Source organism: Lactuca sativa, chromosome 9, assembly GCF_002870075.4.
Source record: "Lactuca sativa cultivar Salinas chromosome 9, Lsat_Salinas_v11, whole genome shotgun sequence".
Classification (NCBI taxonomy): Eukaryota; Viridiplantae; Streptophyta; class Magnoliopsida; order Asterales; family Asteraceae; genus Lactuca; species Lactuca sativa.
The window spans coordinates 200,467,871-200,488,142 of NC_056631.2; the positions used below are offsets into that span (position 1 = coordinate 200,467,871).

At 37.7% G+C, this 20,272-nt stretch overlaps 1 long non-coding RNA gene across 10 annotated transcripts; it reads left to right on the forward strand.

Annotated features, from left to right (window-relative positions):
• Positions 1–1,208: 1,208 nt before the first annotated feature.
• LOC111903153 (uncharacterized) lies at positions 1,209–3,992 on the forward strand. Of its 10 annotated transcripts, none has more exons than XR_006187257.2 (5): positions 1,209–1,703; positions 1,792–2,837; positions 3,009–3,085; positions 3,172–3,235; positions 3,358–3,992. It is a non-coding gene; the product is annotated as an uncharacterized LOC111903153 (long non-coding RNA). The 10 variants fall into 10 exon arrangements; XR_006187255.2 differs by having other exon boundaries at positions 3,185–3,240; XR_006187252.2 differs by having other exon boundaries at positions 3,185–3,235.
• Positions 3,993–20,272: the final 16,280 nt, after the last annotated feature.

Here is a 20,272-nt window from a genome sequence, read left to right on the forward strand (position 1 = left end):
CTCTTTTAATAGTTTTTATAGTCATTTCCTTGTGTAACATTAACTTACTTTCGGTATCTTTCAAATAAAATTATAATCATATTAATAAAAAACAAGAAGTAAAAAGGAAATTAATGAGAGAAATGTGAGCAACAAGACAAATGGCTATATGTTGAAGTTAAAATTTTTCCAATAATAATATAATATTAACTTTTAAAGTTTAAATACGTCAATTTTTGGTAAAAATTGAAATAGTTGGGTACTTTGGTTTTTTAGATAATCAACAATTCTTAAACTCAATTTAAAACCCAAACCTCATATTTGAAACTCTTAAAATACAATTTGCTAATACTTTTTTTTTTTGTTTTGTAGTATGACATGTTATAAAATAAATTATTTGTCAAAAGAAAACTATGAAGATTCTTGCATTTAATAATTGCATGATATCTTCTTGATATATATATATATATATATATATATATATATATATATATATATATATATATATATATATATATATATATATATATATATATATATATATATATATATAGGGTAAAGTGAATATACCTAACAACCTTATATACGCTTAGGTACCTAACTCCATAACAGTACATCGATTTGTATCATATTTACATTGTAATTGTCTAAGGTTCTTAAACTTCAACCTCATAACTTGATTACTTCCAAAATCTTTAGACTTTCACCAATATCTTTCTTTTACATCACGTCTTTCTACCGAATACCACCTGATGGGCTTCATATCCTACCGCTACAAATGAAAGGATGTAGGAGAAATATAATGATGAATTTGCAAATTTTTTTGAAGTAAATCAAGTTTAGGGATGAAGTTTAAGAACCTTGGATGATTGCAATGAAAATTTAATGCAAAATGGCGTAGTTTGATGAGGTTAGGTACCTAAGCTTATATAAGGTTGTTAGGTATATTCACTTTACCCATATATATATATATATATATATATATATATATATATATATATATATATATATATATATATATATATATATATACACTATATTATTAAACATATTGCCCATTTCTTGAAAATTAAGAGGTACAAAACTTAATACATCATTTACAATCATATTATGCTTATTGTTACTAGACATAAATCTTATAACGCTTCTATTGTTTAATAATAGTAACTTATGACGTTTCCTTCTAATTAACTAAAACGCATATGTTTTGTTAATTGAGAAAAATTAAACAATAATATCATTTCATCCATTTCTCTTTGACATCACAGTTTCTCTCAATCCAATACCCATAAACCCTAATCAGAGAGTTGTCGTCACTGCTTTCATCCTCATTTCTCCCACACAAGCATCGCATTCGACCTCCATCTCCACCGTCTCTCTTCAATCACACCGATTTTCCGACAACGAACCCCCACCATAATCCATACTTGCCTCTCTCTCTAACTTTATTTACGATCCAACCCCACCACCACTCATCGTTACAAGCATCGCAATCGATGCTTCCCTCACATCCACCACTAACTGATGGCCATGCTCCAAATCTATCATCAGTGACATGTCCCCTTCAACCAACCCTAACCAAATATTTATCCTTCCTCCATCTCCGCCCTCCTATCTACAATTTCAGGGGAGATGCAGTCCGCACTTGGGGCTGCTACAGATGATGTTGTACTTTCTTTTTTGACATGAGGATGTTTTCTTGATTTCCTTTAATGACGCGTGTGGTAATTGAGTTCATTTAGGTTATAGGGTTTGAATTAACTGGATTGAGTTGTTTAATGTAATGTTTGATGAGTTTTTCTTTTTCTACAGGAATTTCCCCTAAAGCTTATCATCCTTCTTTTGTTATCTGGGATGACACACTCTTTCAATTTGCTGGTATCTTTTTCAAGATTCAAGCTATATATTAAAAAAGTGAACGATTAGTTTGTATCTTTTTTTGCAATATTCAACCTACAACCTTTGGAAATCGATGGTATGTTTGTTTTTTAAGGTACATCTAATTGTTTTAAAATAGAAAAGTGAAATTTACATTGTTATTAGTTTTAATTTTAATATGATATATAATATTTTTAATTGCATTTGGTTCATCAGGTCTGTTTATCTACTTATGGTTCTTGATTTTTAGTTAGATGAACTATCAATTATGGAACTTAAAGCAATGTTGAAGGGTTGACCTGATATTGTTTATTATGGGTAAAAGGAAGTTAATAAAAATATACTTGAAAATATCAAAAAATTTGTCTTTATGACAATTAAGTGAATTTTTTGAAGTAGATTTATAGAAGGCCATTGTCGTGTCGTCGATTACTGCAACAAATGATTTTGTTCAAAAGAAACATGGATAAACATATTCACCTTCAATTTTCTTCCATGTCTCGCTTCCAAAACAAATTCCAACCAAGAAATAAGAATCAGATATCTAATGTAGAAGAGCAATTAGATATCGATTCTATGTGAATAGTAAAGTTTCAAAAATAGAGAAAAAAATAAAAACAGGTATGTTTCAAAGGCAAATTGTTGCTACATAATCAGGTAATGCATGTGATTTTGTAGATTTTATGGTAAAACATGTGATTTTGTGGTATGATCGACGAGAAAATCTCTATTTTAGGCAAAACTATGGTCATGGAATGTGTATGATTAGTAATTGTAGTCATTATTTATGTAATTTCTTTGTTTTTTACTTTGTTATTTGTAACATACATAATTGTATCTTTTTGTTGGCCTTGATCTATGATCATCACTAATTAGACGGGGCTGTTGAAACGAGTTTTGATGAGGTTCATAATGTTTTGAAATTGCAGGATACAAAAGCTTGACTAAATATTCAGTTGAAAATATACATAAAGTCAAAGGTAAGCTATATAGTTTCTTTTTGTATTTGATCACAATATATCTGATGTCCTCACCATATTTTCATGTTGGTCTTATTTCAAGAAAAATAAGTAACTTGGACCATCTACACTTAATTACATGTATTTAAGGGCAAAACAGCCTAAAAAACATTTGTTCTTGTTGAAAAATAGGACCACAAGTTCCAAGGACCGCTTTCCTTATAAAATGAATCGTGGTTGAGAATTCTGGATACTTTTGTCACTGACAGGTTTTAATCTGTTTCATGCAATGGAATTTTAATATTACAGTATTATGGTAATTTCATTTGGTGCTTTGTGTATGATTTTAGTTTAGATGATTAATGCAGAATTATATTATTTCATTTATGGTCGGCCAATACATATCCAATACATATGATGTAAGGTGCATTCATTACAAAGAGAATCATCAGGCTTGTTCACTGATTTTTCATAATTTATATTTTCTCAACTTTTTTTTTAATTTTTTTTATTTTGAATTTCAATATTTTGTGTTTTAAAGGACATTGATGGTGGTGGTGCCGCCTGCACCCTTTAACCATCCACTGCCATGGATGTCATCACCGAAATCATATTGTGCCGCCTTCAACTACTTTCCAGGTATTGTCCCTTTCTTTTGGATTTTCATTTTCTAATTCTTTTCTCTCCCTTAATTTTTCCATGGTAATTACTTGGCTCCCTTCACTATATCTGAGAATTTTCGTCTCTAATTCCATATTCCAATTTTAGATACACGATTCTAACCAGAAATCTGTCAATGAACCATTGGTAACAGTATGGATCTATGTTCTTTAGCTGCAATTTTCATATGTTTTAATATCATTTTGAAAGCCTTTATTGATATTTGTATAGCGGTTAGACATGTGTTTATAAACATTTTTGTTGTTATTAGGAGACAGGTTTGGGATAATCAAACTCAATGTGTGCAAACATACACAAAGGTAAGTTATATAGTTTTTTAATCTTTCAATGGGACTATATGTGGGAATTCATGAAAGGGTAATATAGAAAAATTCAGCTTAGTTCTTTAACATGTAAAAGTTGTATCAGCTGCTACAGATTGGACTTTTTTGTTGTTTTTATTCACCTTTTTGAAGTTTTCTTAAGTATTTGGCTGGTTTTAAATTGTGGCAAAAAGTTGATGCTTTGATGTACTTCTTCTTTGTTAACACTTGGGCGTTCAACCTGTACAATTTCATTGGTTTTTAGCTCAATTTAACTATTAGGTAATGAGGAGCAAAACCAATATGATGCTTATCTTACTGGAGTGAAGATATCTTATTGGAGTTTGTCACATCTGATGAGCTTAGTCTAAAAATGGTTTCTTATACCTTTGTTTTTATTTTTGGTGATAAAGGACCTTTCGTTCTCTCTTGAAAGAAATTCACAAAAATAACCAATTGTATCTCTTTTTTTCATAGAAATCCATGGATTTGTTGTATAGGGACAGTGGGTTTAAAAGAAGTTTGCGGTTAAGAACCTTAGAAAGCTTAATATTTTCTTGTAGTTTTCTTATATTATCTTATATTCTTTATTACCTAAATATAGTATGTAGATTTCATGTGAATTATCATACACTTGCAAAACATAAAGATATTTTTGATCCTAAAGCATTTGTGCTTAATTTTTTCTAAAAATGTTAAAAAGGTAAACCATCAAGTTATTGGAACCTAGAGATCATCAAGTTATAGTAACATGGACATTAATTATAATAATAATAGCCATCTTATCGCAAATTTCACAAATGTAGATCGTTAATAAGCTAAAGGTAAAATTTTCATATATAAGTTTGTACGCATTGACTATAAGTGCATGTGATTGTGTGTGTTTATATATGTACTAGGCGAATGTTTGCGCGTTGCGCAGAAGCATCTATATAACTGAAATCTTTACAAATATATGTTTTTTTTTAATATAACAGTATTGTTGTTGAATTTGATATAATAATTTGTATACTAAGTTGATATAATATATTGATTATGTTGAATTATATGATAATATATACATCTATTAAAACTGCATAATCTCAATCTTTTGAACTACCTCTACCCACGGGTTACTCATGAATAAAATTAAATATAATATATGGTTTAATGTTATTTATAGTTGTTGTTATTCTTAATTAATTTTTTAAAATTTATTTGCTTAACATTTCAATTTCTATCATTGTAATTATTTAAAATATCAAATTTTTTATTTTAAAGATAACAATATAATAATTATATAGAGTTATTTTTAACTATTATTATTGTAAGTTATTTTAAGTTAATTATTTAAAAACTTTTAACGATTATAAAAATATATTTAGAAAATATTTTAGTTAAATTTATATTACAATTTTGTTTTTGCATTTATCACTATAATTTATCACTTTTAACTATTAACAAAAATATTCCTTGGGTTTTTTTTAAGTGAAAGTGAAATTTATATTGAAGTTAACCCTGTAATGTTATATTTAAATTAACAAATGAAGTATTTTGTCCAAACTGTTCAAAAGTTGTAGCTTTAAACTGATAATGGTTTACATACAACAACATATTAAATCTAATAAATTTAGTATAATATGTTAAAAGTTAAAGACATAACTTTATAAGTAGAAGTAAAAATATTATTTTAATATTGAAATTTAGTTTATTTATGATTACACTTTAGATTTGATACTTATTTAAACTTATTAATCAACTTATAATCATTATTAGAAATACACTAAAATTTAGCACTTTTAACTTTCTACAAAATATTCTATAGATTGTTTAAGTTGAACTAAAATTTAAATTTAAGTTGATTCTATAAGGTTATATTTAAATTAATAATTTAAGTATTTTATATAAATTTTTCAAAAGTTGTAGCTTTAAAATGATACTGGTTTACATATAACAACATATTAGACCTAATAAATTAAGTATCATATGTTAAAAGTTAAAAACATAACTTTATAAGTAGAAGAAAATATATTCTTTTAATATTGAAATTTAATATATATATATATATATATATATATATATATATATATATATATGATTAAACTTTAGGTTTTATATTTATTTAACCTTATTAACTAATTTATAATCATTATTAAAAAGAAATTGAAAAGTCATGAGAGTTTCAAATGAATGTGGTGAAAGGAAAAATGAATGGGGGTTTCAAATGTATGGGATTCAAGAAAAAATGTTAACTTTATAAGTATGTATGATGTGACTTTATGTATGTATAAAACTTAGTTAATATGATTTACCTTTTTTTTTTTTTTTTTCTATTCTCTTCTTTTACGTTTCATGGATTTAAAAATATGAAAAATTAAAAGATTCATTATTGTTAGTCATTCTATGTTTCTACATAGTATGTTGCTATTTGTTCCAATTTCCCATTAATATTTGTGGTCACCTAATGATCGCCAGTTAGGATTTTACACCTATAAAAAATCGATTTTCGTATATTAAATATCTATTGTTTTCATTAATTATTTCTTCAATATATTGTTTATAAGTTTGAGAGGTTTCCAAAGACCAGTTTTCACCCCTTGTACTATCCCGAATGCCCAAAAAATACATTTCTAGATATTAAAAGTTAGAAAAAAAAATATTGTTTTGAACCCCCTAAATGGTCCCAAATGCCCGCAAAACATCTTAGCTCACGGTGTAGCCATGAGTTGTACTTATTTTCCCACCACATTGTACGAATATGCATCTAGCTAGAAACTACCCATTGAAATGAACTATCCGGCACAAAACAAGCCGCCAAAAAGCGGTAAGGAACTTGTGCCTAAAGGAAACTAATTGTATCTAGGAACGAATTTCTGAAAAAACTATTCGCACCCGTCGCTTGGCGCGGGTAACGGCTAGTATATATATATATATATATATATATATATATATATATATATATATATATATATATATATATATATATATATATATATTTCAAATTAGCTTATAGAAGTTATTTTTTCCACCTGTGTATGTGAAAACTAAAAATTTTAATGCATAATGAATGGAGAAACGGATTGTATACACTAATGTTAAGATTGTTTTTAGATTAAAAATTAAACTTTAACCTACACGGTATTACAAAATAGAATTATTATTTTGTTAATCTTATAATTCCATTTTTGAGATTAAGTGTAATTTTTATGACATTCAGTTATTTACAAAAACTAAAATATATAGTAAGTTTGTCCACCATATGCTTAGAAAAAGATATCATACTATTATGGAGCATTAAATGTCATTCTTTTTTAGTTAGTAGACATACAAATAAAAATCCGGTACAAAATTCATTAAGAAAACAAGTTTAAAGATTTTGTATTGGTTTGAGGGCTTTGGACTATTTTTCGAGCCATATTATTATGTTAAAGTTTTTAATTTGTAAGTTTGCTATATACTAATTCTTCCTTTTTTTATATATATTTTTCTTGGTTTAAGTATTCTTTTAAGACAATCGTTGTATGTTGTGGTTGAAACTTTAATGTAAATTAGATTAGATTCATGTTATCGATCATATGTTATGAAAAGTGATATAGATAATATTTAATTAAATATTATATATATATTTTTGTATGTTTGTGTTGCTTTAAAGTAATAATTAATAAAAAATCATGGATATGCAATATTATCCATAGTATCCATATAAGTCTCTTTTAAAATATAAATTGTCTATCTTATCAATTTATGTTTTTAGTACATGTTTAACATTTTAATTATAATAATAAGTGTCTTTTAAAAGCTTTCTTTCGTTTATTAATAATAATATATAAGTGGTTTTAAAACTAATGAACCATAATTATAAATAATAAAATCAAATTATAAAAATCATGGATATGTCATATTATCTGTAACATCCATGAAATTCACACCAAATTTAAACTTTTTCAATCGTAAATAAAACCATAAAGCATTATTTACAAAATGTTTTCAAATCATTTTCCATCAGAGTGTCCCAAAAATCATAACATAAGGATGAGGAGCGGTACGGTCACGCCTTCGCCTTTCCATGGTCTCCTGATGTACCTGAAACAACAAACTGAAAACTGTAAGCCCGAGGGCTTAGTGAGCTACACCCAAAATACCAATACCACACTGACATTACCAAAACAGTAACAATCAATCAATCATCACGCATACTGGGCCATTGGCCTGACTGCACCGCCCTACCGGGCCTATAGTCTGTCTGAATCTATCCCGAGCCTTCGGCATGACTGGTCCGCCACGTGGGCCTACAGTCTCCCCGGACCGCTCATAGGGTATGTTGGCCTTCAGCACAAAGCATGACTGCCTCAACCCAACCAACAAGCAAATAACCATGTGCGCATAGCTATCATATACTGGCATATACAAACATCAAGCATATCTATCTCACTGATCACAATCATAGAATTCACCTGTAACTAGAGTACCAACCTATCAGGTCCCTAACACACCAATCCCAACAGATCATAAAAGCATAACATACTGTCTACCTCGATTCCGAACTAACAAATCATAATCACATGCAACATGCCATAACAATAACAACTCAAGGGCCGACCTTGGTGCCGTAGACCCTATCGATATAGTGAGGATAACTCGCCTCGCAGATGTCGACTCGGAAGGTAGACTCCAACTCTCGGATCACTCGACACAGGCCCCACCACCTATAACCATAGTTCAATATACGCATAAGCCTTTAACCTTATAAGGTACTCCATAACCTAATAGTCGACCCCTGATCAAGGTCAAAGTCCTCAGTTAAGGTTAACAGTCCATGTTGACCTCAACTCGCAGAGTACACCTAGCTACTCACCGAGTCCCTTGAAGCACAATCCAACTCGCCGAGTCATCGAGGGAACTCGTCGAGTTCCTTTGAATCCCGATCAAACCTTAAGGCCACCTGTCGAGTTCCCTCCTTGCAACTCGACGGATATACACGCAAACATAGTCTTGGTTATAACTCATCTGACTCGCTGAGTTGTTCTTCAACTCATCGGGTCCCTTGACAATCTTCATCGGACTCGCTGAGTTGTTCTTCAACTCGTCGGGTCCCTTGACAATCTTCATCGGACTCGCCGAGTTGTTCTTTAACTCGTCGAGTTCAATGACCATCTTCATGCGACTCGCCGAGTCCATTTAGTCCTCTTTCCATACAGATCCATTTTGAGCCATGCAGCGGCTCCAAATCGCAGATCCAAGCTTCTAGGGCATGCTTATCAAGTTAAGTTGCAAACTTTACGTGCATGCATGGCTTAAAAGGCTCAAAATGGCAAATCTAAGCTATTGATGGGTCTTCATGCACAAAGGGGACCTCAATCACGACTAAAGCTGCAACTTTATGTTTCTAGAACCCCAAAAGAGTCCAGATCTGAAGTTACAACTTCAGATCTAGCCCATAGCTCATCATACCAACTTGATATTTCATGAAAACCCTAAAACTCACCCAATAAAGGAGATCTATAAGGAGAATGACGGTTTTGGTACCTTTTGAAGTTGATATCTGAGATGAGTGTTGATTCCCACACTCCAATTGCTTCAATCTCCTTCTCCTCCAAGACTTCTCCCTCCAAGAACTCTCTTTCAAGCTTCAAACACACACAAAAGGCACACACACACGAATAAGGCTCTCAAGGGTTCTTTGGAACTGTAAGGAGGTCCAAGGGAGGCTAAGGTCCATTTAAATAGGGGTGCAAACCCCGGGAATTAGGGTTTCACTTGCCAGCTCCTACTCGCCGAGTAGGTCACTTAACCCGCGATCCTTCTCACTGCTACTCGACGAGTAGGTAAACCAACTCGTCGAGTAGGGCCAAATCCAAAAATACATATTACCATACCTGAGAATCGGGGCGTTACAACTCTCCCCCACTTGAACTAGACTTCGCCCTCGAAGTCCGCTGGAATGAACAGTGTCGGGTAATGCTCGCGTATCTTCGCCTCCGGCTCCCATGTCCATTCGGATCCCTTCTGATGCTCCCACTGTACCTTCACTAAAGGTATTTCCTTGTTCCGCATAATCTTCTTCTTCCTTTCCAAAATAGCCACAGGCCTCTCCACATAGTTCAGGCGCTCATCAACCTGAATGTCATCCAACGATACCACTGCCTCCTGGTCCATAATGCATTTTCGCAACTGCGAAACATGAAATGTGTTGTGGATTCGGCTAAGCTCCTCTGGAAGCTCTAGCCTATAAGCCACCCTGCCAATCCTGGCGATAATCCTAAACGGCCCATATAATGGGGACCCAATTTTCCCCTCTTCCTGAAGCGGATCACACCCTTCCATGGTGAGACCTTTAGAAGAACCATGTCCCACCTGAAATTACAGCTCAGATCGGCGTCGGTCGGCATAACTTTTCTGCCGGCTCTGTGCGGTCTGCAATCGCTGTCTAATCTGCTGTATCATTCTGTTAGTTTGCAGAACTACCTCTGTCCGACCCATCACTCTGTGCCCAACCTCGCCCTAGCAAACTGGGGTCCTACACTTCCGTCCATACAACAGCTCGAAAGGCGGCGCGCCAATACTGGAATGATAGCTATTGTTGTAGGCGAGCTCTGCAAGCGGTAGGTGGGAATCCCAACTCCCACCAAAATCAATAACACACGCCCTCAACATATCCTCGAGGGTCTAAATGGTCCGCTCACTCTGCCCATCAGTCTACGGATAGAACGTTGTACTAAAATGCAGTCGTGTACCCTGTTCCTCATGGAACTTCTGCCAAAAATGGGAAGTAAACCTGACATCTCGATCGGAAACGATAGAAACTGGAACCCCATGGCGAGAGACAATCTCTCTGACGTACAGGTCGGCCAACTTCTCTGTCGACGAACTTTCCCGTATGGCTAGGAAATGGGCACTCTTGGTCAATCGATCCACGATGACCCATATAGCATCAAACCCCCTTGCCGTTTTTGGTAACTTCGTGATGAAATCCATAGTGATCCTTTCCCATTTCCACATGGGAATCTCCAGAGGTTGTAACTTACCATGCGGCCTCTGATGCTCGGCCTTGACCATCCTACAGGTCAAGCACCTCTCAACAAACCAAGAGATATCTCGCTTCATATCAGGCCATCAATAACTCGAACTCAAATCACAGTACATCTTGGTGGCTCCCGGGTGAATCGAAAAATGAGACTTATGAGCCTCATCCATCACTGTCTGCCGGACCCCTTCGGACATCGGAACCCAAACCCGACCGTAACGGGTCAACAATCTGCGGCTATCCTGAACAATCGGGCGCTTTCGCCCTTAATCCTCTCCAACTTCCAGTTCTCCGGCCTCATGCCCTCAATCTGAGCATCTATGATCAAACCCACCGGTGGGGAATCCACTGCTATCCTCATACACCTGGCTGGGGTCGAGGACCCAACTGACTTGCGGCTCAGAGCATCCGCAACCACATTCGCTTTACCAGGATGGTAAAGGATCTCGCAATCATAGTCCTTGACCACATCCAGCCACATGCGCTGCCTCATGTTCAGGTTCGACTGATCCATGATGTGTCTCAAACTCTTGTGATCCGTGTATATAGTACAACGGACCCCGTACATATAGTGCCTCCAAATCTTGAGAGCGAACACCACCTCTCCCAACTCAAGATCGTGCGTAGGGTATATCGTCTCATGCAACTTCAGCTGCCGCGATGCGTAGGCTGCCACTCGTCCCCTCTGCATGAGGACTACCCCTAAGTCGGTGATGGATGCATCACAAAATACCACGAAGTCCTCCACTCCCTTGGGGAGTGTCAACACCGGCGCCTCTCATAAACACCGCCGGAGGGTCTCAAACGCCCTCTGCTGCTCAGGGCCCCACCTGAAATCCACCCATTTCCTCGTTAGACGAGTGAGGGGTACGACAATCTTGGAGAAATCACGAATGAATCTCCGATAATACCCTACTAAACCCAAGAAAATCCTGATGTCTGAGGGATATTTTGGAGTCTCCCACTGTATTACCGCCTCCACCTTGGTCGGATCGACCAAAATCCCCTCCTGATTAACGAGATGTCCGAGGAACTGGACCTCTCGTAACCAAAACTTGCATTTCGAGAACTTGGCATACATCCGTTCTCGCCTCAGAACCCCTAGCAGCTCCCTAAGATGCTCCTCATGCTACTCTTGAGTCTTGGAATACACCAAGATATCATCTATGAGCACAATGACCGAGCGATCGAGCATCGGTCTGCAGACTCGATTCATCAGATCCATGAACACCGCTGGCGTGTTGGTGAGCTCAAATGGCATCACCACGAACTTGTAATGACCATAACGAGTTCGAAACGCGGTCTTTTCCACGTCCTCCTCCCTCACCCTGACTCGGTGATATCTTGATCTCAAATCAATCTTGGAAAACCAAGACGCACCCTGCAGCTGATCAAGGAGATCATCTATCCTCGGGAGTGGATAACGCTTCTTCACCGTTAACTTGTTCAACTCCCTATAGTCAATGCACATCCTGTGCGAACCGTCCTTCTTCCTGGCGAAAATGATCGGTGCTCCCCAGGGTGAACTACTCGGACGAATAAACTGCTTGCCCAGCAGCTCCTGCAACTGAGATGATAGCTCCTGCATCTCAGGCGGTGCCAGTCGATATGGCGCCTTGGCGATAGGGGCCGCATCTGGCACTAAGTCGATCCTGAACTCAACCTGCCTCTCCTGGGGCACTCCGGGTAACTCTTCTGGAAACACATCAGCAAATTCCCTCGCCACCGGGACCTCAGAAACTGAGAGCTGCTCTCTAACCCGCGTATCTACCACATATGCCAATTAACCAGCAAACCCGTGCTAAATATATTGACGAGCCCTGGCTGCCGAACAAAACCCTGATCCCAACCTGGTGCCCTCACCATATACTACAAGTTCTCCCCCACTTGGGGTTCGAACCACCACCCGCTGACCCTCACAGTCGATCATGGCGCCAACACGGCTAAGCCAATCCATCCCTATAATCACGCATACATCCCCTATGGGGATAGGAATCAAATCTATCAGGAAGGACACCCCGAAAATCTCTAACTCGCATCCCTGGTAGACCGAAGAAGCAGAAAACCCATGCTTGTTGGCGATCGAAACTCGCAACGGACACTCAAGATCATCTATCGGCACACTGACCCTCTAGAGAAGGACTGAGATACAAGCGACCGACTCGCCCCCGAGTCAAATAATACCAAGGCAGGAAAAGAATTTACTAAAAACGTACCTAATCACAGGTACAATCAATAAGCATAACACAAATACAATAACTGAGACAGAGAATAGAAACGTACCAGCAACCACATCTGGTGCTGACTTAGCCTCCTCGGCCGTGAGCTGGAAGGCGCGACCCTGAGCCTTCGGAGGCTCCACCTTGACTGGCCTCCCATCTCCAATCCTCGCAGCAGCTGGCGCGAAACCCTGCGCCGGCTTGGCGGCGAGCTGCGGACAGTTGGTCTTCACATGACCAACCTGATGAAAATGATAACAAATCTTCATATCTGCGGGAGAGGCGGACTGATGGCAGTCCTTGGCATATTGCCCCTCCTTGCCATATTTGTGGCACCCACCTCCTGCTCTACAGACTCCCGAATGAACCCTGCCACACTTTCCACAAGTGCGGCTCTGCTGACCCCCAGACCGTGTATCAGCGGTCTTAGACCGCTTAGGTGCCGGCTGAGACTGTGCCGGTGCCTGACGCTGCTCCTTCAGCTGCAGCTCTATCTCCAACTCACGCTGTCGCGCGGCTTCCTGAAGGTCCAGGAGGGTATCACATCACTGGGTAGACACAAACTGTCGAATATCAGTCTTGAGCATACTCAGATAACGAGTCATCTGAGACTGCTCTGAAGCAAACTCCGGGCAAAACATAGCCCTCTCCATGAACATACGAGTGATCTCCATCACAGACTCCCCATCCTGTCTCAATGTCAAAAACTCCTGAGCAAGCCGCTCCTGTTCCACACACAGAACGTAGCGGGTGTGAAACATATCCTGGAACTGCTCCCACGTAATTGTTGGATAAGGTGTCTAAGTCCATAACTATTTCGGGCTTGTACTTGACCCGACCCGGCATGGTCCATTTGGGTTGCATGGCACCATGCAATTGGATAGACTTAATGAGAGAAATAACACTTGGAGATTATTAATATATTATAAGTTCTAATATATTAATAATATTATTTAATTAGTTGATCAAAGAATTAATTTGGAATTAATTAAGTGATCAAAGGATAACTAATTAAATATATGGGTTGGTTATGTAAATCATCCATATCTTGTATAGTGGGCTAAAAGGCTCCATGGATTATCAAGTTGGGTTCTACCCATAGGATGCTCCATGGGAGTTACAAACCCATGGGTCATGGAAATGAAGAGTCATGACACATTAGGGTTTACATGGTGTAACCCTAGATGTGCCAACACTATATAAGAGTCCCATTCTCCACAAAATTGGCTACACAAGCTAGACATAAGAAACTAGAGGGCTTGGCCGATTTTGAGAAGTGTGTGTTATCTCAAGAGTCTTTCCAAGAGCATTTGGTGTTGTGTGAAGCATTTGAGGCATCACACTTGGGGTGCTAGGCTCACAAGGTTTCAAGGAACACAATCAACAACAAGGTAAGTTATTCTATCTATGATTCAAGTTAGAATTGTTCCCCATGTATGCTAGATAGGAATATAACCTTGGAATTCAACTTTGCATGATAATTAGACAAACATAGATCCAAGGTTATTAGGGTTGCATGTACACTTAGGAAGTGTTAGAATGCTCAAAACCCATCAGTGGTATCAGAGCCTAGGCTTGTTTGTTTGTTATTTGTGCTTAAAAGTTAAAGAAAGTCGAAAATCTTGCTGTCTGACTGATGGACTCGGCGAGTCCATGGGGAGGACTCGTCGAGTTCATGTGTATCTTCAACCTACTCGGCGAGTAGGTTTATGCACTCGGCGAGTAGAGTCGACAGAGTGCAGAATTTCGACTTGAGTTGCTGGAAATGAATTAGAATCATTACCCTAAAATGTTTTGGTACTTGAAAACTTATTTTAGAAGGTGTAATGTCTTTTCTAACTCATTTACAACAACAAGTTATCAAAATTACAAAGATTAAATGTGATTTTGATTCTTGAAAGTGTTCATATTCATATTCTTGTTCTTATGATGTTTAGATGATCATAGGAATTATTTGTAACCTATGTGGTAGATTAATTCATGATCATAATGTGTTTTAATGGAGTCCATAACTTGTCCTCAAGTTATGGAAAACCAAAAGTCTCTTGGATTAAAAACCATTAAAAGAACACAAGAGTTAGGAAAAATGAAAAGTCCTCATTTTATTACTCTATTAAACTCATAAGTTACAAGAAATGAAAAGTTTTGAAAGTTTACAAAACTTGCCCTCAAGTTTTGGAACAAGTAAAGTTAAGTTAAAACTTTAGTTCCAACCCCTAGAATTTTAAAAGTTAAAATTCAACCCTTATACTTATATTATTATGATTTAATAATTATATATATATATATATATATATATATATATATATATATATATATATATATATATATATATGTATAAGAACAAAGTCGTCTTACCGCTAGTACGCCTCATTCACGAAGCCGGTCTATAAGGTGGGTATAAGGTTGTTGCCTATAAAATGGTGACTTAATGGGTGTCCACTCTCACCCACCGCTTGCTTGATCGGTGGAGGGTCGTTAGCCGAACGGGTAAGACAAGGACTTATTAATTCTCATTCAAAGTATGATGAATATTATAAAGTAACTAAATGTTTTATTAAATTCCCAATCTTAGTTACTTTAGGAAAAATGTGAATAAGGTGCTATTCCATGAAATTACACTTTACACTTTGATTAAGTCGTTGGTGGAGCGTGTGTGGTTAACCGGCACACTAACTTGGACTTAACAAGGTAGGTAAAGGGTGACTTAGGGTTTATTATAGTATCGATGGAGCGTGTGTGGTTAACCGGCACATCGATTGAGTGATAAACTTTAAGGGTACCAAGTGATTTGCATGGTTACTTCACACCTCGTTTTGTGATCCTCGGTATCCCAGTCACAAAACTTGGAGGGCACACTCGAGATTGAAACATGCCTTTGAAAAGTTCATTGAATCTCAAAGAATCTAGGAATTTCTAAGAACCATTCAAAAACCTAATACTAAAATATTGCGGTTTTCGTGGTGGAAATTGGTGAATCGTCATTCACCTACCTTTCAAATATGATATAGCTTAGATTACGGCATACCTCTTCTAAGTTATAATATATTGTGATTGGATCCTAGCCTTAATATTACATTTGAGTGTTTTATTAAGGACTCTCTTATATCTAAACTAATCTTGTCCTCTTTCCTTCAGATGTCTTTCAACAATGCTTCTGGCTCTAATCCTAATGGCTCCTTTACCCTTATGAACTTGTGTGGGAAAGTCACCTTTGATGGATCCAACTTCAATGAGTGGATCAGAAACATCAGGATGATTACCCGCTACGAGGACAAAGAATATGTCCTTGACAAGGAGCTTAAGGAGATTGATGAGTCCACTGCAACTCCTCAGGAGATCGCTGAATTTCGGGCACATGAAAGGGATGCTACGAAAGTGGCTTGCATCATGATGGCCACGATGACAGCGGAACTCCAAAAGTCTTATGAGGATTTCTACCCTTATGAAATGCACCAAGATTTGATGGAAAGATACCATCAAAGTGCAAGACAAGAGAGGTATGAAATCATTTGCTCCATGATAACAACCATGATGAAGGACGGGGAATCCGTCACGAGCCACATGCAGAGAATGCAAAGGTATGTGGATCGTTTGCTGAAGCTTAATGTGAACTTCCCGGAGGATCTTGCAATAGATATTATTTTGCATTCCTTACCATCGTGCTATGATCAATTCCGCATGACATATCACATGAACAAGGAAGAAGTCACTCTCAGCAAACTTCAGGGACTTCTCAAGACCGCAGAATCAGGTCTTAAGGGGAAGTCGGTTGCTATCACTCCTACTCAAAACTCTACTCCGGTTTTGGCAATCGGGAAGAATCGATGGAGGAAGAGAAAGAGATCTTCTAAGGGTACCAAGGCTCGGACCCTTGATGGCTCTTCTTCAAGTGGAACCAAGAAAGGTTTCATTACTCCTTCTTCTGACCCAAAAGAGGCTGAATGCTTCTATTGCCATGAAAAAGCTCATTGGAAGCGGAACTGCCCAAAATACCAGCAAGATGTGAAGGATGGGAAAGTTAAACCCAACCATGCAGGTATTTACACTATCATTTCTAATAACTCACCCATTCTAATTCTTGGGTCCTTGATACCGGTTGTGGTATTCACATTTGTTGTGACTTGCAGGGACTAAGAAGAAGTGAGGATGTGGAGCAAGGAAGGATAAACTTGATCATGGGGAATAGGAAAGCTATACCTGTTACCAAGATTGGAGTTTATACCTTATCGCTAAGTAGTGGGTTTAGTTTAGATTTGAATAAGTGTTGTTATTCGCCAGGAATGGCAAGAAATATTATTTCCTTCCATGCTTTGTACAAACAAGGGTTTACCTTTTCATTTAATAATGAAGTTGGTTCTATTGATGCTTTCTTTAATAATGTTCTTTATTTTAAAGCATTACCTTGTGATGGTGTGTATGAAGCTGTATCTGTTGTTGATAACTTAGGAAATAATGTTTTGTGTATTGATTCTACTAATAATAACTTGGATAAAGCATCATTATGGCATTGTCGTCTTGGACATATAAGCAAGAAGCGCATAGGCCAACTCCAAAAGGATGGAGTCTTGGAGTCGTTTGACCTAAAGTCAGATGATAGTTGCGAATCATGCTTACTTGGAAAAATGACAAAGTCACCCTTCACAGGCTCGTGTGAAAGGGGTGAAGGTTTGTTGGACCTTATACACACGGATGTGTGTGGACCATTCAAACATGCCACAAGGGATGCTAATCGTTATTATTTGACTTTTACTGATGATTATAGTAGATATGGATATGTCTACTTGATCAAGCATAAGTCAGAGACTTTCGAGAGGTTTAAGGAATTTAAACAGGAAGTCGAGAATCAATTGGGCAGGAACATTAAGATGCTTCGATCCGATCGTGGTGGTGAGTATCTTAGTTCAGAGTTCCTCGACTATCTAAGGGAATGTGGGATAGTCTCACAATTGACACCTCCCAGGACACCACAGTTGAATGGTGTGGCTGAGAGGCGTAATCGAACCTTGTTAGATATGGTTCGTTCCATGATGAGTCGAGCTACGCTACCAATCTCATTCTGGGGGTATGCCTTAGAGACTGCCGCCCATATTCTTAATCTAGTCCCTACAAAGAAAGTTGCCAAAACTCCTCACGAGATGTGGACTGGTAAAGTACCTAAACTAGACCACATCAAGATTTGGGGTTGCGAGGCTTTCGTGAGACGCGAGACTCATGATAAGCTCGAACCTCGAAGCGAGAGGTGTATTTTCATCGGCTACCCACAGCGATCCTTTGGTTACCTCTTCTACAGACCTAGTGACAATGTGGTCTTTGTAGCAAGAAGAGGAGTCTTTCGAGAGAGAGAATTTATAAGCCAAGGAGACAGTGGGAGGCAAATTGATCTTGAAGAAATTCAAGAATCAAGCGGTGAAGGAACTTCAAACTCTAGCCCTCAACTTGAGGAGGAAACTCCTGTTGAGCCAATTGACAAATTTGTACCTCTGAGACGTTCCACGAGAGTTAGGAGTGCACCTGAGCATTACTATGGATTCCATATTACTGCAGAAGGTGAGACACTTATTAGTGATGAAACACTAGTAAGTCAAGATGACCCTAACAGCTACGAGGAAGCCATGGCAGGCCCCGAGTCTGCAAAATGGAAAGAGGCTATGGATAGCGAGATACAATCCATGTATGACAATCAAGTTTGGAACTTGGTTGAAAATGTACCAGGTCGTAAGACAGTAGGGTGCAAATGGGTCTTCAAGAAGAAGACCGACATGGATGGTAAAGTACACACTTATAAGGCTAGACTGGTTGCAAAGGGCTTCTCTCAAATTCCTGGAGTGGATTATGATGAGACCTTTTCTCCGGTAGCCAAGATTAAGTCTATTCGGGTTCTGTTAGCCATAGCTGCATTTCATGATTATGAAATATGGCAGATGGATGTCAAAACCGCTTTCCTTAATGGAAAGTTGGCTGAGGATGTTTACATGAGTCAGCCAGAGGGTTTTGTCAGCAACGAGTACCCTAATAGAGTGTGTAAGCTTGAGAAATCCATTTATGGATTGAAGCAAGCACCTCGCAGATGGAATCTTTGCTTTGATGAAAAGGTCAAGGAATTTGGCTTTTCTAGGAGTGAAGATGAATCTTATGTGTATGTCAAGGCTAGTGGGAGTATAGTTAGCTTTTTGGTATTGTATGTGGATGACATACTACTCATAGGAAACGACATTCCAACCCTGCAGGAAGTAAAGTCCTGGCTTGGGAAGTGTTTCGCTATGAAGGACCTTGGTGAAGCTGCCTATATTCTAGGGATAAGAATCTTGAGAGATCGGAGTAAAAGACTAATTGGACTTAGTCAGAGTACCTACTTGGATAAGGTGCTGAAGAGATTTAGCATGCAGGATTCCAAGAAAGGAGAGTTACCCATCCAGAGTAACACCAGATTGAGTAAGACACAAAGCCCTAGCACCGAGGCTGAGATAGCAGAAATGAGTCGAACACCTTATGCTTCGGCTGTAGGATCGATCATGTATGCTATGACATGTACTCGACCCGATGTAGCTTTTGCCTTGAGCATGGTTAGCAGATATCAGGCGAACCCTGGCAAGGCACACTGGACTGCGGTAAAGAATATCCTCAAGTACCTACGGAGGACTAAGGACTGGGTCCTTACCCTCGGTGGGAGTGATGACTTGAGAGTTGTAGGGTATAGTGATGCTAGCTTCCAGACTGATAGGGATAATTTCCGCTCTCAGTCGGGCTGGGTCTTTACCCTAAATGGAGGAGCAATTTCTTGGAAGAGTTCCAAGCAAGAGACAGTGGCAGATTCTACTTGTGAATCAGAGTATATTGCAGCTAGCGAGGCAGCAAAGGAGGCGATATGGCTGAAGAACTTCATTGGAGACCTTGGAGTTGTACCAGCTATTAAAGAGCCAATGGAAATTTTCTGTGATAGTGAAAGTGCTGTTGCCTTAGCCAAGGAACCAAGGGATCATGGGAGATCCAGACACATCGACAGAAAATACCATTTCATTAGACATCGGATCGAAGAAGGACTCCTCGTGGCAAAGAGGGTATCATCGGATGAGAACCCAGCAGATCCCCTCACGAAGGGACTGAGTAGGGTTAAGCATCTTCAGTATGCTCGGAGCATAGGGCTGAAGGATGATATAAGTTTTAGTAGTTAGATAACCCGGAAATTTGTAAAGTGTAATTGACATTTGATGATGAATAAAAGGTGTTTTATTTATGAGTAAAGTGTTA